Source organism: Mirounga leonina, unplaced genomic scaffold, assembly GCF_011800145.1.
Source record: "Mirounga leonina isolate KUSES-001 unplaced genomic scaffold, KU_Mleo_1.0 Mir_117, whole genome shotgun sequence".
NCBI classification, from domain to species: Eukaryota; Metazoa; Chordata; class Mammalia; order Carnivora; family Phocidae; genus Mirounga; species Mirounga leonina.
In genome coordinates, this window is record NW_023270274.1 from 368,125 (window position 1) to 391,415 (window position 23,291).

A 23,291-nucleotide genomic window follows, 5' to 3' on the forward strand; every position below is an offset into this window, starting at 1 on the left:
AAGGGGACAGGGTCCGCGCTCCCAGGGGCCCGCGGGGGACAAGTGACCGGGGGTCGGAGGGGACAGTGACCGCGCTCCCGGCGGACCAAAGGGGACAGGGTCCGCCCTCCCAGGGGCCCGAGGGAGCAGGGGGAGACAGTGTCCGCCCTCCCGGGGGACGGAACGGACAGCGTCCGCGCTCCAGGGCCATCCAGGGTCTGGGAGGGACGCACTTTCTCTGGCCAAGAGCCTGTGGGTGCCCGTCACCTGGGGTTGTACGTAATGCGGTCTGAGGACCCCGGGGGCGGGGCCTGAAGTTCTGCCTGGCGGGCACAGGGGGTGAGGGTCCCGCCGGCGGGGGACCTCCGTTGAGATTAGGGTCTCGGGATGCTCTCCGCAGCCTCAGCCTGGAGGCGCCTGCAGATCGCGCTCGTCGCTCAGGGTGTCCAGAATCCTGCGCCTCAGGAAGTGGCTCGGGACACGAAAACGAGCGCAGGGCATGCGCTACCGGGGGCAGGTGACAAAGGTGAGTGCGGCCGCCCGTGGGCTCTCACCGGAGGCCCACACGGCCCCGCGGGGCCCGGCAGCCCCCGCCGTCCAGGTGGGGCGGAGGCAGGGCGCGCGCTGAGGAGGGACCCCCGCCCGGGCGCTTGGCGCGAGCAAAGCTGCGCGGAAAGGTCGGAGGGGTGGCTCCTCGGCAGGTGGTATTCCTGCGGGATCAAACAAAATGCAGCCCTGCGGCGCTGCCCCGGGGTCCGAAACGGCGTCGGGCGGTGGGGCGGGTCCCGCGGGTCCCGGCCTCAAGGTGCCCCGGGTCTGCATCTTCGGGGACCAGGGCGCGGCCCCGCCGCTCCCGCCCCGCGCCTCCTGCCCCGCCTGGGGACCTCGGAAGACACCCGCTGGGCCGAGCCCCGCCCCGCTTTGACACTTCCCGATTACGCTTCTGGCGTCTCGTCCCCCCCCCGCCCCGCCCCCGCCCCGTGCCGCTGTGACCCTTCCTGTCGCCTTGCACGTTTCAGGCGCAGTTTCATGTCGCCCGTGGTCCGGCGCATACAGCCTTCCCTGCACCCGACCCTGGAGGCGGGATCCGCAACCGTGTTTTCACGCAGCTGCTGTTCCCGGTCTGGGGCTGCATCTCCCCAGGAGGCGACCTTGCCCCCAGCGGCCCCCGCCTCCGGGGACGCGGCGGGGCGGGGCTGGGTCGGCCGCGGCGTGGACCGGGTCCGCTCGAGTCTCGGTCAGGCGCCAGCAGGTGGCAGCAGCCCCGGCCCCGGGCCCTGCTTGCGGAGCCTTAACACCTCTTTCCGTGTCTGCAGCAAAACGAATTTTCGAGTATTCTGTTGTTGAATTGAGAGGTTTTAATTTTAGATGGAGAAGTAATTTTCTCTGAGCATCGTGGGAGAGTCAAATCTGTTATTTTTGACTCTCAGAGATTGCCGTTGCAAAATTGCAGTCATTTAAAAATGTGCTTGTGAAAACATAATTATGGATAAAAACGTTTTATAGATTAAATCAACAAATTTAGTATCTTATCTTCATTTTATATTTTCTATTTTAAAAAGAAAAGATTATTTATTTGAGAGAGAGAGCACCAGCAGGGGGAGGGGCAGAGAGAGAATCTCAAGCAGACTCGCCCTGAGTGCTGGAGCCCGGTGATGCGGCCAGATCTCAGGACCCTGAGATCGGGACCTGAGCCGAAACCAAGAGTCCAACGCCCAACCAGCTGACCACCCAAGTGCCCCTTCACTTTGTATTTCCCCTAATCCATGAATGTACCCCTACCTCAGTGCTCACAGAAGTGGTGACTACGTGGGTTACACCACACGTGGCATTGTGCTGCTTTAGGTGGCTTGTTTCTGTCTCTCTCTCTGACTGAGCCTCTCCAGGGCATTAACCCATCTTACCTGTCTGCCTATTCTACATTCTCAGCACATGGGGGACATAAAATGCACATATAGTGTATAATACTAGACAACTGTACAATGACTACACAGAGAAAAACTTCTGGACTCTGGGCAGGAAGGAGTTGAAGACGTTGCCCATGGCGCCTAAATACCTCCTACAACAGTAGCAGTCTCTTCCCTCTTGGCTGTGGGGCTAGAAGTCCAAAATCAAGGTGCCACAGGGCCACGCTCCCTCTCCAGGCTCTGGCAGGGTCCTTCCTGCCCTCCTACAGCGTCTGGTGCAGGACACCCATGGGGGTCCTTGGATCTTGGCGGCATCAGGCCAGTCTCTGGCCTGCAGTCCTGCCCCTCCTTGGTCGGCCTTCTCTTCTGCTCAGGACACAGTCACTGGGCTAAGGCCACCCACTCTAGGGTGACTTCATCCACCCTGTTTCCAGGGGATCACATTCGCAGGAGCGGGGATCATGGCTTATCCTTTGGGGGACACCATCAATGTACAATGGTGGTGCAAGAGGAGACAGCTGCTGTAACTAAGGGCACTTGCTCAGGAGTGTGGCATCACCTTAGGAGAGTGGGAAGGGGTTCTGAGCATGATGGTTGGGAAAGAGAGAGGCCTCAGTAGGGTCTCGACTATGTGGGCATCAGTTGTCATTCAGGGAGGAGACACCATGTGCAGGCATATGTCCTCCCTAAGATACAACACCTGGGTAATCACAATCTACCTTCTTGCTGGGACCCTCTGCTAAGTCACTTCAGTCTCCTGTCGGGCCACGGCCCCAGGGCCACTGCCGTGGCTGGCCCCTGCGGTGACACCCTGTCCCCACGTGCATTCCTTGCCCAGAGCCCATGAGTGTCTACACTATCCCTGCCAACACAATGCAAAGCACTGGATTCTGCAACCATGAGTTTGCTTGGGATAATTGCTCCAAGCATTTTTAATGGTTTATTTCCTAAGTGTTGTGGCTGTTTGCAGTAATAATACAGCTTTGTTTAAGTGGGATAATACCTCATCACAACTTTGCTTCCAACTGTCCATTTGCATTCTGCTATATAATTACGTTTTTATGCATATCTTTTTTCAACTGCAGAAACTTTTGAGCATATTCCAAGCGGTTTGGATACTCGGATATGGCAGCATGCGACTCACTGGTGACAGTTGTTCGCTCAAAACTGGTTGAGTGCAGGGAGTGGACCGCACTCTCCTCCTTTACCACCAGTGTGCCTGGGGATGCTTTGCTTTTAACGTTAAAAAGGTAGGATTTAAAATACATATGTAGCATATAATACTAGAACACAATGACGTTGAAAGAAACCAAAGCCTATGTGACCCACTATCATGTAACTACCACAAATACAAGGATGGTGATTTTCCTTTGCCAATAGATATTTTTAGGTAGACTTTTATTGATTTATTTATTTTAATTTAAATTCAATTAGCTAACATATAGTAAATCATTGGTTTCAGATGCAGTGTTCAATGATTTATCTGTTGTGCATAACACCCAGTGCTCATTACATCACGTGACCTTCTTAATGCCCATCACCCAGTTACCCCATCTCCCCACCCCCTCCCCTCTAGGAACCCTTAGTTTGTTTCCCAGAGTCAAGAGTCCCTCATGGTTTGTCTCCCTCTCTGATTTCTTCCCATCTAGTTTTCCCTCCCTGTCCCTGTGGGCCACAGCAGAATACAACAGAGGATTTGGAAAGATCCACTAATTCAGTGAGTTAAATAAAGTATGACTTACAACATTGACCACTTTTAGGAGAAATATTCCTGCAAAAACTTAGAAGGCATAGAAAAAATAAAGAAAAAAATGGACATAAAAAGGTCTCCAGAATATCCTGAACATCTTAATCTCATTTTTTTAGTTTTGTATCTTACAAAGCAGAGCCACTCTTAAAACTTATCCTTCTTAACATGTTATTTAAAATACAGTATGTTTAGAGAATTTTACAGCTTTGTGGAGCTTGGAGACCAGATCAGTTCGCTCATTTTATAAATAATCACTGTTGCGTCCCGTACAGCGGGTGGGGGAGTCCACTGAAAGCTTTCCCTTTGGACGCACCAAGCTATCACACTGTATCAGAGGACCCTGTGTGCAAATTTTATTTTATTTTATTCTCAAGTGTGTTTTTTCTACACAGGACTAATGAGCATCATCAGTAAAGCAAATACGGGAACTTAACGTGCCGCCCTGGTGGAGTGTTATTTGGTATTGGCCCATCTCCTTTGCGGTTTGGGTCTCTCGGCTGTGTCATCAGCTCTCCTGAGGAGACTACCAGCCACCATCCGCGTGACAGGATTCCACCCACGGCTCCTTGTCCTCCCGGTTGGATCTGCCAGCACCTGAAACAAAGCTGCACTTACAATTCTCAGATGCCTTTCTCCAGGGTTACTTTCTTTCTTTCCTGCCCAATCTGCGGTGGAGACATGGCCAAGGTTGTCCAAGGTTGCTTCAGGTCTGACTTAGAGCTCCAGGGTAAACTGAGGGCTAATAATGTCATGCCGCATCCCTGGATAGAAAATCAGCCTCGAGGGCTTTACTTCTTAGGTGATGGTAGGAAGAAGAAAGAGAAAGGGGAAACAACATTTCTGTAGCATTTATACAGAGCTTGATCCATGGCATTCGAGTTAACCCTAACGTTGATATGAGGAGAAACACACGCTTTCCTTTTGCACAATTATGAAATATTCACCAATATTCACAAACTGCTCTGTGAGTCTTCAAACATTCTTCCGGCTGAACTGTTTTCCTCATTTTCAGAGCAAGTCTTGAATGCCGTTCTCAGAAGGAAGAAAGGAACAAATTTTAAAAACACTGTTATGTTAGTAGAGTTTAACCCAAGAAAGAAAACAAGAAGTAATTGATTTAAGGGGAAACTCCGTGTATACAGACCTTGAAAGAAGGCGGGACCGATCTCCGTGAAACGGAGAAAATCACTCATACCCTATATATCGATGTAAGACACTACAGTTAATGTGGGGAGAGAGACACAAAGTAACCCTGATCTTTGCTTTGAGTGATCCAAGTAGCTGGGGAAATGTTCTGGTCATAACCATCCACACATTGGGTAGAGAAACAAAAAGCACGGTAGAATGTGGAGAACGGAGATACGAAGTCAGACAGTAGGAGTGCAGATTGAAGAATAAGTAGATATCAATTTATTTCTTTAAATAAAAGCTTAGATAATGTATGGTGATTAACATAACAATAAAAAATTTTTAAAAAAATAAAAGCTTAGAAATATTGTATTCGAATTTGGAATTTTAAAGAGACTATTACATTTCTTATTTGGCTTTGATTTTGATATTTGAATATAGTTTGAATTTCATTTCCATAATTTTTGTATTAAGATCTCCTTATTAAATATTTCACGATCATTTTAAAATCTTGCAGCGAGTATTTAGTACTTTCTTTAACTAAAGACAGAAGCTACCGGCAAGCAGGTCACAAGCTGTGAGAACACAAGGGCAGTTTTGTGGATTCATGGGTGTAGCCACGAAGGGTCTGCCTCCCTCCTCGGGGAGCCCAGGCCCGTATGTTGTAGGGCTAGAAGAAACAGCAACACCACAGTCGATGGCAGAGGACAGATGTCAGACAACAGCCCAATGTCCTGAGGCATCAGCTCCCTCTCGGCATGATGGTGCAATTGTGCATTTTCATCAATACGCGTTTCACCAGCCCAGGATGCCAGGTGTTTGTGAGAGATAAGTAGGACAGCCACATATCCTGGTCAGCCACGGAACATGCCAGTTTACACATTTCTTCATAAATAATTACTAATAGCAACCTCTTTTGTGTTCAAAACTGCCCTGTTTTGGATGATAGATTTCAGGATCACTCCAGTAACAGGGTACATGGTAGGATCAGTGGGTTCAAGATTACTTTTTGGCTGTAAATGACTGGTTTTGTCAGGAATTATGTTTTACACGAAATTACAGTGATGGATACACAAGTCAAGACATCCACAGTGTGATTACTGGGAGCAGCCTAGTGGGCACGAGGCCTCCGGTTTCTGGCCATTCCAACAGGAAGCAGTCCCTGCAGGGGACCGGCCTCTAGGGGCTGCCTCCTGAGCCCACTTGGAGGTCTGTGGCGCACAGGTGGAAGGCTTGGCCAGCACGATGGGCAGACGGCGGGGAAAGGAGAGCGGGGCTCACTGAGCAAAGGCATGGCTCCCCATCGTCGCGGTCACCAGCGATGCCTGGTGGAGGAGCTGGGTGCAGAGGGCCTTCTGTGCAAAGGGGACCATCGAGTGCACGTATGTACGAGACTCAGATCTCCTCCTCAGGGCGTATGCTTCAAGGTTCATCAACAGAAATCTTCCGTAAGCCTCTCTTCACTAATTCCCCGGTTTATTTTGAAATCTCTGTTTATCTGCCCACCAGAGATGCACACAGATCCGTGTTCGTCTCCACCTCCAGCTGCCTCTCCTCTGTGTGCACCTGCTCAGGCAGAATCTGGCGCTCTCCACGGGAAAAGAGTAGTTACAGAGTAATGCATGTGTCACCACGTCAGGAGACAATGTCATCAATAAATGGGGTCACCACGTCAGGAGACAACGTCATCAATAAATAGGAGAAATGTGGATAAATACATCATTAAGAACACAGACTATTCAAAAAAGAAAACAAAACAAAACAATCAAACCTACAGTTAGATGTTTTTAGGGTTTCTTCCTTTTCTTTAAATACGACTAAATGACACTTTGTTGAAATTTAATGTGTTCAAGCAAAAGTCCTGGCTGTGGAATGCACCTTAAAAAAGACATAAAACTTATTACTTCTGGCTCAGTTTTGAGCTCTCTTGGTCTTTGAATTAACTAACCAAAGAGTTAATGTTACACTGGAGAGAGGACAGAATTAAAGCCGGCCAGCTTCCTTTTCTTGTAGAGGAGACAGTCCTTCCAAGTTTGCTCTGTCCTGGGCTTAAAGGTGTGCGGTCTTACTGGGATGTCGCCGCAAGGACAGCTGTTAGAAAAATCACAAATAAAACCGTTGCATGAAACAAAACCGTTCAAAAATCTCCTCCACATTGCAAATGATAGTTTGATGTTTTAAGCAATATTTTTGTTAAATAATCATTGCTTTGGTATATTTTTTCTGCTAGGAGACACAGAGTCAGTTTTTACTTTGTTGGTTATCATGTGATATTTTACTTACAAGACATTTAATGTAAATGTGTTTTAATAATTACCTTTACCAAGATAAACTAAAACTGAACAACAGGGACGTGAGAAAGTGAAAAATTTATCTTTCTCTTGATTTAAAAATTGCTCTGTCCAAGAGCATATTTTTATTTCCCTTAACCTCCATAAATTTACACTAAATTCAATTTCATCATTTTTAAGAGTTCAACCCATCCTAATAATATATCCCCCTTACAGCTGGAAAGAGCTTTTCTTTAAAAAGAGGCCCTTCGACTATCTTACGGAAGCGCTAACTACAGTGGCCGTAAGTCACAGCCGTGCTGGTGGGTGGCGGGTCCTCCTCTGTGTCTCGGGAGACTGCATGCCCCAGCGCCTCGGCTTATTTTCAGGGAGGACCAAGCACCCTTCCCCTCTATAATCTACTCTGCCTTAGTTCCTGATGGAATCCCAACTATTTACGCGAGAGTTGTATTTCTTATTTCATTTCATTATGCTTGCTTTTCATTGGGAATATAACTGGAACTGGGGTTATATATCTATTTTGAATTCATTCTGGCATAAAAAAACAAGTTCATTTAGAATTCTATAAGGAAGCGAGACCCAGGTCTTCTCTCTCGCCAGGACCAGTTTTCTAGGAGAGTTCCCATTTTCTCACTTGGAAGTCTATCACAGAAAGCATCCGTTCCAGTTTAATAAAGGTTCTTCTTTCCTTGCTCTTTGGCACACTGTCGGAAGAGGGGTGGACACCTGCGATCTGAAGCGCTTGCAGGCTCGCTGAACTTCCTCTCTGCCGGTGCACGAGCCTCTCATTGGACGGAAATGTCCCTTGTCAATGTGGAGCCACAGGGACTGCCTTCGCAGTGACGGGCCATGGGCAGGCGCGGCTGGAGGACAGGGGGTCCACGATGTGGGGTGCAGGCCACCTTCACCTGGGCTGTGACTGCAGAGTGAGGGGTGGGCTCGGCTCAGCAGGTCCTCCTGAGTCGGGACCAGAACAAGAAAGGAGGCTCTCCAGAGCCCGCAGCAAACTGAAGACGGGAGTCATATGTCCAGATGGGGTAGGATGCCCCGGGCCAGCCTGAGGTTCCTCCACAGATCTTGATTCCCAGGAGAAAGCTGTGTGTCCCCATGACTTCCAATGCAGATGGTCATCCTGATAGTTGGTATATGTGTGTCAGCGAGATTCAAGTTGTTTAGCACCACTTGGGGAATTACTGATCTTGATCTACTGGAAAACAACCATCTTCATCCTAGATGGAGTTCCCAGAGCAGCCAGGAGCATTTCCTTATTGTAACTGTAATAAAGATGGCACATTTGGGGCGCCTGGGCGGCTCAGTCGGTTAAGTGGCTGACTCTTGATTTCGGCTCAGGTCATGATCTCAGGGTTGTGAGTTCAAGCCCCGAATCAGGCTCTGCACTCAGCACGGGGTCTGCTTGAGATTCTCTCCCTCTCCCTTTGCCTCTCCCCCTTTCACTCAAATAATTTCTTAAAAAAAGAAAAGAAAAAATAAAATGATACCATTTACCATAGTCATTACATCCAAAGTCATCACATATGTATAAGCTTTACACCAAAGCTGTTAAAACATTACTGAAGGAAGTGAATGGAGACCTAGGTACATGGACGGATACACTATTTTTTGCATTGGAGGAAATGATATACTGAGAATAAGAATTCTCCCTAAATCAGAGCAGGTACTTTTTGTTTGTTTGGTGACAAGACACTCACTAACCTAAAATTTACATGGGAACAGAAAAGACCAAGAGAAGCAGGAAATCCTGAAGAAGAGCGAGGATGAGGGTATACTTACCCAATATCAAGATTTGTACAGAGACCCGATTTAAGACAAAAGTGGCGTGATGTAACGATGGGAAAGTCTTTTTAGTGAATGGTGCTGGATCGACTGGGAGTACTTGGTGCAAAACTCAAATCTAGATGTACTATGAATCTAAACATGAGGGTGAAAAAACCCAGCTTCTAGAAGATAGCTTGCAGATATTCTCCTTTGTTACTGAGGTAGCAAAAAAAATTCTTTAACAGGATTAAAAAAAGCTCTGATGATAAAGGAAGAGGAATTTCTATTTATTGCAGACCCTATTAAGAGTTTCACAGGGGATGAGAGAATATTTGCAATACACATAACTATCAGGGAATCGTTACAGTGATAATAATACTAATGTCTATAAATCAGAAAAGACTGTCAAGAAATACAAAATACATGAAGAGGCAATTTACAACAGGGAGTCTCCAAATGGCCAGTAAGTATATGAAAAGTTGCTCAACCCCATTAGCCCTTAGGAAAATGAAAATGAAAACCGAAATGACAGAAACAAGCAACCCAGTGAAAAGGCAATCTATAAAGTGGGACAGAATATTTGCAAACCACGTATTTGAAAAGGGGCTGATCTCCAAAATGTGTAAGGAACACCTACTGCTTGACAGCAAAAACAAGTAGCCTGATTAAATAGTGGGCAAAGACTTGAAAGGTGTTTCTCCAGAGAAGGCATACAAATGTCCAAGAAGTATATTAAAAGATGCTCAACATCATTAATCATGAGGGTACAGGAAATCAAAACACAATGAGATACCACCTCACACCTGTTAAGATGGCTATTATTTTTTAAAGTATGTGTTGTCGACAATGTGGAGAAATCAGACCCCTTGTGCACGGTTGATGCGAATGTATCCATCACCGTGTAGACGCTGTGGACAACAGTGTGGAGGAGCCTCGGGAAATTCGAGTAGATCCGTCACATGATCCAGCAATCCCACCTCGGGGTGTTTATCAGAATTGAGTTCAGGATCTCGAAGAGGCACCCACACTCCCATTTCCAGAGCAGCAATATTCACAGCGGCCAAGTTGATGTTCATCGATGCATGGATGGACAAAGAGAATGTAGTGCATACTCTCCCCGTGGGTTAGAATTCAGCTGTAAACAGAAGGAAATCCTGCCATGTTTTTAGTAACATGGATGAAATGTAAGGTCTTCTATAAGCCAGTCATGGGAGGGTAAACACTGCATGATTCCACTCGACAAGGTGTGCGAAGCAGTCAGACCCGTAGGAGCAGAGAGCAGGATGGGGGCTGCCCTCGTGCATTTTGTCTTGTTTGATTTTGAGAGTCTCTTCCTTACTGTTGTGATGTATTTAGACAATAACCTAGTATGTGGCACAAACACCAACCCCATACACAGCACATATGACTATCACAGACACACGGCTGCACGAGACAAGCCACACGCACACGCACAGAAGCACGCGTGCATGTAAAATACACACACGTCACCTCCAAGAGGTCGGAGCCCTAAGCTGTGGTGCTAAGTAAGGGCGGGTCTTACCTCCAGGGATGGGGGCAGCATTCAGGTGTTCTGACCTGGACTGGATGGCATGGGTGCGTTCACTTTGGGCACTAAATCAAACTACAACGTATTCGTCACTTTACTCAAGTGTGTTGCACTTTGGTATAAATGTGAGTCAGAAAGGGTAAACATATCAGGAAGGAAAACAAGCCCTATCAGCCTGATCTAAAGGTCTCTGCACCATGGAAGCTGTCCTCACACCTCTGCTGTCCCTAGAGACCCTGCAGAGCGCCGACCGCTCCCTCGCTCCTGCAGGAGGGAGCCCGTGAAGGGCTGGTGCCCTCGCCCCAGCCCCTGCGCACTTGGCCGTGATCAGCAACCCGTGCTCCCGCTGCTAATCCCTGACCCTCCGCAGGGACCGTGCATACCCGCTTCTGCCATCTTGCCCCTCAGCAGCTGAAATCCATGTTCTGTGCCGAAAATGAATTTTCTTACAAAGTACTCTGTCATTATTGTTTTTAAATAGATCTTTCAGGCAAGTAGGTTTGTTACTTCTTCCGTACATATTTAGAAGGCCGGAGAGCTGAGGGGACAGGTACTTTCTGAACTCAATCATACCCAGTGGTTCTTCTCGCTGCACAGGGAAGAATTGTTGAATTTGACTCATTGTTTCAGTGGGCTAGCCAAGAAATTTATAAACAGATAGTGGGATTTCTTAAAGACAGTCCAGATGATGAGGTGGGAAACATTGTGTTTGATGTGGGAGGGATTCAGCCCCTGAAATATTGTTTACAAAATCGCCTGCTGAATCTTATCACGGGAAAACGGATTTCATTTTCAAACACTTAGGTTTGAAAGGCGTCTAAAATTCAATACCTGTGCCAAGCCTTCAGATGCTTCGAAGGCTTTAAATGCCTTGAATGCTGAAAAGCTAAATAGCATTGAACTTAAAAATGCCTTTCTTCCCAATGCTTAGTTGGGCTGTTGGCCGCTGGGTAGCCAGGATGAGGCTGGTCCTTCCCTTCGTTTTCGGTCTCTCAGCGAGGCGCAGAACCTCACCGACCTCCCTGCCTTGAGCTCCCTTGGAAGCCCCTGGTCCAGCCTCTTTTCAGCTGGTTTTCCAATAACTATGTCTTCGGTGTTGCTGAGCTGATTTGGTAAGTTGTGAAAACAATGAACACTTTAAAAGGCTAGTTTCACATAATTTCCAACCACATAAACAATATAAAATAAAGTTTATAAAATGCTGATGAAAGCACATAATCTTAGTCTATTCCATGCCTGATACCCCCCAAATAATCATCAATCAGATTGAATATGTGTGTATTTAAATATATATAGTAAATAGTAAATACACATGTGTAAGGATGAAGTCACCTTCAACAGGCCTGATATGACAAGCTCTTTGTTCTTGGATCACAAAACATTCAGTTATTGATAATATGGAGGAAAGAACATCATATACTGCATGGTTTAGGGTGACCACAGAGGATTTGGACTCATTTTTACCTGGGCTTGAATTTTTACAACTTGTGAGCTTATATTATCCCGGACAGAAACAGGACTTCTCTAAGGATGATCTTCCTTATCATAAGGATCTACCACATGATTTGTGTGAGTATTAAATAAATGTGCACACACACACACAGCACGCACACAAGCACATAACAGGGAGAAGGAAGACAAGCTCTGGGCTGAGCAGTGAGGTGAGCCCGTGAGCTGCTCCAGGGTCTCTCTGCAGGCCTCCTGCAGGGTGCGTTTTGCAGGTTGGCTGGTGTCGTGGAGCCCATGTGGGAGCAGCTGGAGACCAGGTGCACATCACCTGGAAAAAGGAACAGGACCATCCCAGTCTCAATGTGAAGTTCTGGGGCTTTGGACCAGAATTGCTGCTTCTCTCGGCATAGCCAGCCTCTGGCTCAGCATCGCCTCTTTTAACCAAAGCATAGACACCAGTTGTGATCTTTGGGAGAGGATCTGAGGGAAAGACCCCACAGGAACCCCAGTGTCAAGACTTGGTCCCTTTCTTGTTAGGAATGCTTCAGAAGAGGAGAAAAAAGCCTTGGGGTTGGCAGAGGATTGCCGTCTGTGCTCACCTAACAATGCTGGGGACTATGTGCTGTGCATCCTGACACCTCCTTCAGACTGGTTCCCGGGCCCAGATCCTGTCTTATCTCACGAGTCGGGATCCCTGGTCCTGGCGGTGTTCTACCACAGGACCTTGTGCGTGTGATCACCAGCAGCAGCTTCTGTGCTGTATTTTTTACTGTGGAAAAATGTGCATCACATAAAGTATATCACTTAACCTTTCATGAGTACACAGTTATTGTGTAAGTACATTCAACCATCTCCACCAGCCATCTCCAGAAATTTTATATTTTCCCAAACTGAAACTCTGCCCCCTTCCTCAGCCTCTGGTGCCACCAGCTACTCTCTGTCTCTGAGTTTATTGACTTTACATCCTTCATATAAATGAGATTATAGGATGCTTGTCCTTCTCTGATGGGCTTATCTCAGGGGCATAATGACCTTAAGTACCACACCCTGTAGTGGGTGTTCCTTATGAAGGTTGAGTGACATTCCGTTGTATGTATATTCCACTTTCTGCTGAATTTTTCCAAAATTTTTTTATCCATTGAGCTGATTGTGTGCTTCCCCCCACCTTTTATTACTATAGTGCATTACATCTATTGGTTTTCCTATGTTGAACCATGGCTAGGATATATCCAATCTGCCCACTTGTATTTTAATGGATGGTTGGATTCTGGTCGCTGGTATTCTGTTGAGTTTATCTGAGCCCACACTCATAAGGGATATTGGTCAGTTGTTTCTTGTATTGTCTCTGTCTGGCTTTGGCATCAGGGTAGTGCTAGCCTCCTAGAAGGAGTTGGGAAGTGTCTCTCTTCATGCATATTTTGGAAGAATTTTAACAAGGGTTGATTTTAATTCTCTTTAAATATTTGGTAGAATCAGCCAGTGAAGACATTGGGTCTCAGGTTTTTCTTCATTGGGAAGTTTTGGTTACTGAATTAATCTCTTTACTTGTTATAGGTTTGTTCAGATTTGTGTCTCTTCCTGATTCAGAGTTGATAATTTGTGTGTTTCTATGAATTTTCCATCACTTCATCGGGGTTATCTAATTTATTGGCATACAAGTGTTCATAGTATTGTCTTATAATCCTTTGAAATTCTGTAAGGCTGATAGTAATATACCCACTTGAATTTTTGAACTAAATATTAGAAGCAGACAAGGACTATACAAGGAGCCATGCTTCTTAAAATTTAGAAGAGTACATAAATCTTTGCAAGAAGACAGGTGGAAAAAATACTGACATTAAGGAACTCTGTGATGCCTTTGGAGGATTTATTTGCTCTGACATTTGTAAATAATTTACACATGCTCACAAAATTCCTAATGTCACTACAGGACTTTCCAAGCTGCACTCCTAAAGGAGGTAGCCTCTTACACTCAAACTTGAACTTTAAATTGTAAACCAAATCCCAGAGCTCAGTTGTCCATTGGAGAAAATGCAGTGAATGCAGGAATAGGAGTGACAGATAACAGAGTTGGAACTCATGGCCGTGGTTATTCTTCCTGGCCCATGGCAGCTGGTGCTGCTTGAAATCCAGCAGGTGGCACTAGGTCAGCCTCTGGGGGACACTGCCAAGTCAGGACAGGGAAGCTCAGAAGGCTTTCTTTTTGTTTTCTTGTTCCTTTCCTACATGAACACAAGTACATGTCCTTGTTAACTCGCACGGTGTTTGTTGTCTTAAAGCATCACGGTAATGCCTACGTTAGGCGTCTTTATTTGGGGGATAACTGGTTCCTTTATGGGAATGGGTCTGTTGACTTAGTAGGGAGTTCTTGTTCCAACGTCTGGTTGGCATGTGAGGTAAACTGCTTACATTTTGTCTTCCCCCAATAGCATCTTTATCTCTTTGTTTGGGAAAGCATGATTTGGGAGCACGATTGTTGCTCTTTCCCCTGGCACTCAAAGGCCCATGCCTCTGTGCTTGTGCGGACTCCTGCAGATGCCGGGCCCATGGGTGCTCACGAAACTGCACTTTTCCTCTCCCTCCCTCTTCTCTCCCCAAGTGGTGTGCGTCCAGGGGGGTCACTGGTGTCAGAGTCAGACTGTTCAAACCTTAATCAATCACTTTCCTCCCCGCTCTGAGCCTCCGCCTGTTAATCTTCACCCTCAACCTGTGTGTGCATCAGAAACACGGCAGCACAACAAAATCTAGCCATAAAACAAATTAAGTTACGTTATCCTTCATGGGTGAGATTTGTAATTTTCCCTCTATAAAGTTATTAGATACCTTTGAATTTTGAGACAAATAAGTAAAGGCTTGCTAAAATTTAACTATTCGCTAACTCCAGAAAACTCTTAGATTGTTGTAGCAGATCTTGACTGAGTAGAATAGCTGGGACCTGAAGTAGAACAACCATTGGTTCTGAACATTGACTTACTGGCAATTAGTTTCTAACTGGTTGACCATGTTCAGTTACTTAACTTTGACCTGACGTGTTTCTGTAGACTTTGCCTAATGCATGTCTCAATTTCGTCTCTGTAAAACAATACGTGATTTGCTTAAAAAGCTCTTTATCCTAATATCATTTTGGAAGCTCTAAATAATTACTACCTAATATGTGTTTGGGACAAACATTTAAATCAAAATAGTAATATCCAAGAGCCCTTCCAAATGGATCAAGATCTTTATGACCTTCATTCTTCCATTCAGGGCCCCACAGCTGCTCCTGGTTACTTCCCAACCTGAGATAAATATTTTTTCCTCTGGCTTTCAGTTTTACCTTGTGTGCCTTGACTCTGGCCAAGGATTCAGCTTTTCAGCATTTCCCACCTTGTGTGCAACACCTCTATGTCACCCTGCTCCCCTGCCATCAAGGAGTATGGGTCTAAGTTTGTATTCATACTAAGTGTGGAACTACATTCCACAGTCTTGTCTCTCAGCACATCCATGTGCCAGAGCTGGGTGTAACAGGTGCCTGCCCCTGGGTTCAGATCTAGCTCTGTCACTTTTTATTTGATCTGGGTAAGTTCTATGAACTCTGAGCCTCATCTTTTTTAATATGGGAAATGGGATAATGAATTTCTACATGACAGCATGTGTAAAAAAGGGACACAGACATGGCAGTTCCAAAGACAGTCGGCAGAATGAGGTATGTATGTTATTCTGGACTAAGTAAGGGGGATAGGCATCTGAGACTTCAGAGGGAAAGGATGCAACGCACAGGGAGATGAAACAGAGTTTTCATGGCCTCTCAGGAGCAATGGGGCACAGAGAGAACTGTGATGTCACAGGCCCTGCCAGGTTCCTCCCTGTCCACCACCCAGTTCACATCACAATGTCATGACCATGGTGACAGCTCCCTTCCGGGACCAGGTCCTCCATCTAAATTCACTTAGGCAGTTGAGGGGGAGGTGAAGAGGTTTTCCTGAATATGCTGGGTCTAGATTGCTTAAAAAAAAATTATTTATTTATTTGACAGAGAGAGACACAGCGAGAGAGGGAACGAACACAAGCAGGGGGAGTGGGAGAGGGAGAAGCAGGCTTCCCGCAGAGCAGGGAGCCCGACGCAGGGCTCCATCCAGGGACCCTGGGACCATGACCCGAGCCGAAGGCAGGCGCCCAATGACTGAGCCACCCAGGCGCCCCTTTAGATTGCTTTTTAACTGCACATAGTCTTCATGCAAAGTGTCCTGCCTGGGGGTGGCTGCCCATGGCCGCCAGAGTGGAGATCTTCAGAAGATCTGGGTCTTGAAGAGACCTTGTTGCTCCAGTCAGCGGCACAGAGGCTATGCATGGTGCTAGACCTGCAGTTACGTGCGCTCTGTGACGTTAGGCGAGCGCCTTCCCCTTCCTTAGGCTTGGTTGTCCATTTGTAAGCAGAGTGCGATACATTATAATTGACTAATCCACATGAAGCACTCAGCATTTTATGCAGGGTTGTGTAGTTTCAAACAAAAGGAATACAACGTAACTCATTATTTATACTACTTCCCTATAATCCGTTCATTGTTTCCTAAGTTACCTAGCTTTGCAGTCTACAAACTGGGTTTAAAGATCTGTTTTATTAATCAATGATAACTAAACTAGCCATCACCAATTACTCACTGCTCTCCAGGACCCCATTCCCTGAGATGCACAGCGGTCTTTGCAGAGTCGTCTATTACCACGTCTGGCCACTAGATGGCAGGTGGCCCCTCTCCTGAGGTCTCTCTGTCCTAAACTCTAGGATTCTGCTTTTCCCATGTTCCTTAAACAATGAATATTTATAACATTCCTCCATTGTCTTTTTAATAATTCTTGAAACTTCTTGTGCCTTCATTATCTCCCCAAACAGATTATTATTCAAATTTCCCGTGTGCTAGAAATGTAGTTGGTGTCCATCACATGACCACAGCTGAATGCGCCTGGCTGGGAAGCGGCCACCGGGGCTCCCGTGTGGCCCCAGTGACCTTGACTGGGGTGCGGAGGGTAGGGGCTGCGTCTGGGCTGTGTCTCGCAACCACGGGAGCGTGCAGGTGTGACTGCATTTGAGCGTCTGTGCCCACTGCCTGTTGCACCCTTTCTATAGAGGATCCAGACACTGGGAAGGGGACTTGGAATGGTCAGTTCCAAGCTCCTCGGTTTCTTGAGGCTGAGTCAGTCATTCAGTCAAGGTCACATTGCTTTCTGAGGCATCTCCAAGGCAGTTTTGGGCCAGAATCCATCCTTATTCGGAAAGAAGCATTTAATGGCAAGTATGCAGAGCACGGCATCACGTCCCCAGCTGTGCACGTCAGGGAATGGAGAGCTGTCCCAGCCGAGCGCAGTCTCCCTTTGCTCTTCTCCACCAGCCTGTGGCTCCCACTGACAGCCGGCCCTCGAAGGCAAGGCCAGCCTGGGGGCTCTGCCGTCTCAGAACGCACACTTGGAGGGCCTCCGCTTTTTCTTTTTCTTTTTTTTCTTTAATTTAACAAAGCATATTAACAATGTTCATGCCTCGCTACTCACAGAATCCAGGTCAAGATTTTCATGTAATTATGAAGGGAATGTGAATTATATAATCACATCTTTATAATTTAAGAAGTGTTCTTACATAAGTATCATGTTGGGAGATATGTAACTACAATCCTAAAGCCACATATTCTCATTCTTCACTGAGTTATGTATTTGGAAAAACATGCTCCTATAGCCTGGTATTACAAGCCACATAGATACACACACGCAGGGTCTTGGGACACATCTCTTTGTCCTGTCTTCCAAAGCGTTATTTTTTGAGAATGAGTTCTGAGATTCTTAAAAAACAGGCCAAAGTGTTTCCTTGAAACTACAAATTCTCACCAAAATTCCTTGGGGGACAATTGTTTGTCCTTTTCCAAAGTCAAGTAAGAGACTTTTACTTTCAAAACTCGGTCTTTCAAAAAAATGACTATGTAGGACCTCCTTTCTTTCTACTCACTTCCCTTATGAACTTCAGAAATAAGGGACCTGTGAAATGAGAAGTCTCTGAAGTACATGAAAATTCTCTGTATATGAGAAAACAAATAATTGTATATATACCCATTTAGTAACTTACTTTTTAGTAATAAGTATTTATTGATATTTGTTTGTCTAATTTGGACCTTATTGGAATGATTGCCTTTAGCTTACCTTCAGTGGCCATCCAACAGACAAGCGTGTGCATTAATTACTAAAGTAAATCAACTTCACCAAGTTCTATTTATTTCTTCCGTAGCCAAAGGTGTTCCCAGAGACTTAACTACTTTTTATTAGCTTAATATAATACGAAATATTTTTGTTGTGTCTATTAAGATCAGAAAAACTTTTAATTTCATCTGTATGATGATACAATAAATAGATTATTTTAATTCTTATAAATACTAAAATATGTGTAAAAAAAGCACTATTTCACCTTATATTTTATTGCATGTTTAAGAAAAACACATTTTTCTTTTCTGTTAGTTTCTCTTTCAGAGGTCATGATTTTCAGTCCAAATCCAACCTGTTAATTGTTCAGTTAATTAAAAACAAATAGGAGCATTTGCTCAAACCTTTGTGCCTGCAATATTTTTTTTTTAAAGATTTTATTTATTTGACAGAGAGAGACACAGCGAGAGAGGGAACACAAGCAGGGGGAGTGGGAGAGGGAGAAGCAGGCTTCCCGCCGAGCAGGGAGCCTGATGCGGGGCTTGATCCCAGGACCCTGGGATCATGACCTGAGCTGAAGGCAGATGCTCAACAACTGAGCCACCCAGGCGCCCAATGAAACTTTATTTATTTATTATTTTTATATAAAGATTTTATTTATTATTTGACAGAGAGAGAATGAGAGAGAGAGAGCATGAGAGGGAGGAGGGTCAGAGGGAGAAGCAGACCCCCCGCTGAGCAGGGAGCCCAATGCGGGACTCGATCCGGGGACTCCAGGATCATGACCTGAGCCAAAGGCAGTCGCTTAACCGACTGAGCCACCCAGGCGCCCAATGAAACTTAATTATTTTTTTTATAAAGATTTTATTTATTTATTTGACAGAGAGAGACACAGCGAGAGAGGGAACACAAGCAGGGGGAGCGGGAGAGGGAGAAGCAGGCTTCCCGCCGAGCAGGGAGCCCGATGCGGGGCTCGATCCCAGGACCCTGGGATCTTGACCTGAGCCGAAGGCAGACGCTTAATGACTGAGCCACCCAGGTGCCTCTGGGCTGGACATTTTTTTTTTTTTTTTAAGATTTTATTTATTTATTTGACAGAGAGAGAGATAGCGAGAGCAGGAACACAAGCAGGGGGAGTGGGAGAGGGAGAAGCAGGCCCTCCACTGAGCAGGGAGCCCGAGGTGGGACTCGATCCCAGGACCCTGGGACCACGACCTGAGCCGAAGGCAGACACCTAACGACTGAGCCACCCAGGCGCCCCTGTGCCTGCAATATTTTAAGAAACGATAATAACTGATGGGAATAGAAACCTGCAGAGAAAGGTCCAGCTGTGTGGCATGACTGCTACACTTCGGGGACAGGATGCCTGTGAGCCTCCAAGGCGGCCAGGAGGGGTCAAGGTGAGCTCTCTGGGGCCAGCCCCTCCCATGGACTGTCAGGTGTGGGCGTGTACAGATCCTCCTTGCTGAAGCCGCTTCATGCCCTGTTTTTCTCACTTGTATCTAGAGTCCTGATTACTAACCTGGCTGAACAGACAACACCAAGACCACTTTAATTCTATCTCCAGGGTTAGAAAAATATCCCTCTGGTGCTGTTTCTAGCTGCCTTTTCTTTATTGAAAGTCCAGCTAGGATTTAGCATCAGTTACTAGTCTCTGGGTTCTCCAGCTGCCTTTACGTCTTCCTTTGGGCTCTCACTGTATTCTGCTGATGTCTTTATTAGCCTATTTATTATTTGTATTTACTTACCTTTCCTCTTCTGTGTTTATACTGAGGCTCCCAGAGGCCAGAGCTGCACCTTATCCTCCTTTTTCTCTCTACTCAGGTGCACGGTATATGTTCAATCAATGCTGAAGGTGTAACTAGCCTAGAGTAGGGCCCAGCCAGGATGGTTCTCACGGTGGATGCTCCAGCATGGAAGTTGTTGGAAAGCACTGGATTATTCTGAGGGAGAACTGTAAAAGTGTGTTGTTCATCTTCATCCAAATCAAAAATGATTTGGCTGTATCAATGCTATTTTTCTTCCTTAGAAATGCTTCCCCTCTGAAGAGTGGCTTTGAGTCTCATTGTGCCCTTTTTTTAAAAAAAGGTTGAAAAGTTTATTATTTACATGTATAAAGAATGTGAAAATAGAAACTGGGATGAGGCACAGTCAGGAAGATGATTTCAGCTCAGTCTGTCATGATAAGCCCACGTACCCCACAGTCTTCAGAGTTCCCCTCTGGTAGGTAGTTGCGAATGATGATGGGGATTTTTTGGGCCTCGGGCTCTTTCCCGGCAATGAGCAAGGGACCTGTCTCGCCCTCCAGCTCCACCGTCATGGGGGCACGCATTGTGATCGGGACGCTTGGGTACCCAGCAAGTGGGCTCACTTATACTTGGTCACATACAGTGTGGTGATTTGCTTCTGGTTTGTCTGTGGTTGCTCTCCAGAGCAGAGGCTCTCAACGTTCTCTTGGCCTTTCTCCTCAGCATTTTCCAAGTCACCTAGCCCTCCATCCTCCTCCACATCTTCAAAGCTGTCACTGTCAGTATGGTCCTCATTGTCTGACATGATTCCCGCACTGCAGCAACCCGGCTCTTCACCCCAGGCTGAATCTGCGTCAGCATCCTGGGGACAGTGGTAACACCACCAATGTGGCTGGTTCACATCACTGGCTTTCCTTGCATGAAACGTTCATGCTAAGAAAAAATTGAGAAACTGCTTTCAAAATAAAGGAATAAAGAACATCTACTGTAAAGATTGAATATTTTACAGAAGACAGTGAAATCTAGAAGAAATTTCAAATTTAACTTATTTTATCTTTACTATTCTCAGACATTGTTGAAGCTCTAAGTTGATTAATATCAATGTTTAGGAATAATTATTTTGAAGATCAATTCCCAGAAACAATATTCAAAGCAAAATGGAAGTGAGGATGAATTTTAATATATTCTATTTTGCTTAATTACATACAAGACTTAAATATCCAGTGTATGAAATCCAAGTATGTAACAAACATGTGCATTTTGTGCCCATTGATTTCTCTTCCAGGTGTCCTGTTTCTCCAAATGACTGAGAGATTTTCCTCTCAGAAGAAAGTCTATTTCTGCTTTTCCCTAATATAACACAAGATATGGGGAACTGACAGGGAAACCTCTGGCTTACTCTGATGTACTGCTTACTCTGTTGGTATGGACATGCTCTGTGACTCTCAGCTGGCTATTTTATGTGAGCATTAAAAGATTTTTATTTGGTTAGGGTTATTGATGGAGCCTCCTGAAGAGCTTCCAGGCTGATGTAATGTTGGAAGAGGTCACCAAACAAAAACTTTCCCGCCCCTTTCCATACTCTACCTTGTCAGGCATGGCTGGTCTGTGGTCGTGTTCTGCCTGAGGATCCTGTCTGAATTCTGCACCAAAGTATTTTTTGAAAACACTGCTTTAGTCACTTCAAGGAACTCACTAATTAGATATGGCCTATAAGAAAAAAAACCAAAACCTTATTTTCAATACAAAATCTTAATGTATTCTATAGTTTAGAGGTTCATGGACTTGCCAGGATACTTATTCATAACTGGAGGTGCATTCAAGGGTATATTGTAAGAAGTGTTTTCCCCAGAAAATATAACAACATGACAGCTGCTGGAATTTTTCTTTTTTTAAAGACTTATTTATTCAATTGAGAGAGAGAGAGAGCAGGAGAGGGAGGGGCAGAAGGAGAGAGAGAGAGAATCTCAAGCAGACTCCACACTGAGCACAGAGCCTGATGCGGGGCTTGATCTCATGACCCCAGGATCACAACCTGAGCCGAGACCAAGAATTGGTTGCTTAACCAACTGTACCACCCAGGAGCCCCCAGCTGCTGGAATTTTGCAAAAAAAAAAAATCTTTTCTCATTGATAAAAATTATGTTTGCTTGAAAAATATATATATTGGTCAGTCATAGCTTAGATTATATTTCCCACCCTGTTTATTCACTAAAATGATTCCATATGAAAAGATCACACTGGTTACTTCCCAACGTCGCAATGCACTGGATGTTACTTTCTAGTGGCAATTCAGGGCCAAGGGAAGAAGAGAAAATGGCGATGTCATGCCCACAGTTGGGGTGGAGAAACTATTCAGGTGATTGGATCAACTAATAGCCCAGTGGGAAAAGTAGAGAACATTACTGATATCAACTTGGGTGGAGTGAATACATGACATTACTTGTGCTGAAACTCAAGAGAGGAAGTTGAGAGTAGGGACACAGAACAGAAACAGAGACAGAGATGAATGAATAGTGTCTCCATAATCAGAAGACGGCAAGGCTTATAGTGCTGGAGCATAAATTAGCACAAAGTTTCAAGAAGGACATTTAAAATGCATTAGAGGGTGCCTGGGTGGCTCAGTTGGTTGGGCAACTGCCTTTGGCTCAGGTCATGATCCTGGAGTCCCGGGATCGAGTCCCACATCGGGCTCCCTGCTCTGCAGGGAGCCTGCTTCTCCCTCTTCCCCTCCCCCTGCTTGTGTTCCCTCTCTCACTGTGTCTCTCTCTGTCAAATAAATAAGTAAAAATCTTTAAAAAAAAAATAAATAAAAATAAAATGCATTAGAAAAGCTTTATTATGCTTCCTACCATTTACCCAGAAATTTCATTTATAGGAATTTTACCAAAAGAATAAGCACAAATACCAAAATTTCTTAACAAAAGTTAACAATTGATCAACTGTTTATTTAGACAAAATATGGAAACAAAATATTGGAAGTAGCCTAAATACCTAAGAATTATTAAAATAAGTTGTGGCATATACCTAAGATGAGATATTCTGAAGAAAATATGTATTATGATGTAGAGAAATATGCACACAAGCACACACATGCACACATACATACGCACACACTCATGCACACACATATACACACGCACACATATACATATGCACACATATACACACATATGCATACACATTCATGCACACATATACACCCACATGCACACGCACACACATACATGCACACACATACACACACATGCACATGCACACACGCACAGTCTGCCGTCTCCGTTCCTGTTACACCCTCATGCTGAGGCTTTGTGCTCTAAGAATAGAGCATGGGCTATGGTGCTGAGCTGACCATCACCTGGCTTCAGAGACCGTAGTTACTGTGTGTTTCCCATCAGGCAAGTTGCTTCATCTCAACCTCAATGACCTTGTTTTTATCATAGATCTAATAATAAGCGTCTTTCCAGGATTCTGTGAGGATTAAGCCAGAAATGCACCTTCCACAAACAGGTACTCAAAGGCTGTGTCCACATTCCCGGTTGTCTGTAAATGATTC

The 23,291-nt window shown here is 45.4% G+C and overlaps 1 long non-coding RNA gene and 1 pseudogene across 1 annotated transcript; one reads left to right on the forward strand and one right to left on the reverse strand.

The window, feature by feature from the left end:
- The first annotated feature begins 60 nt into the window (after positions 1-60).
- On the forward strand, positions 61-4,508 carry LOC118007261. Its single transcript, XR_004678353.1, has 4 exons — positions 61-505; positions 2,972-3,136; positions 3,536-3,603; positions 4,029-4,508. It is a non-coding gene; the product is annotated as an uncharacterized LOC118007261 (long non-coding RNA).
- Positions 4,509-20,158: 15,650 nt separating this feature from the next.
- Positions 20,159-20,541, reverse strand: LOC118007262 (annotated as a pseudogene).
- Between the last annotated feature and the right edge of the window lie 2,750 nt (positions 20,542-23,291).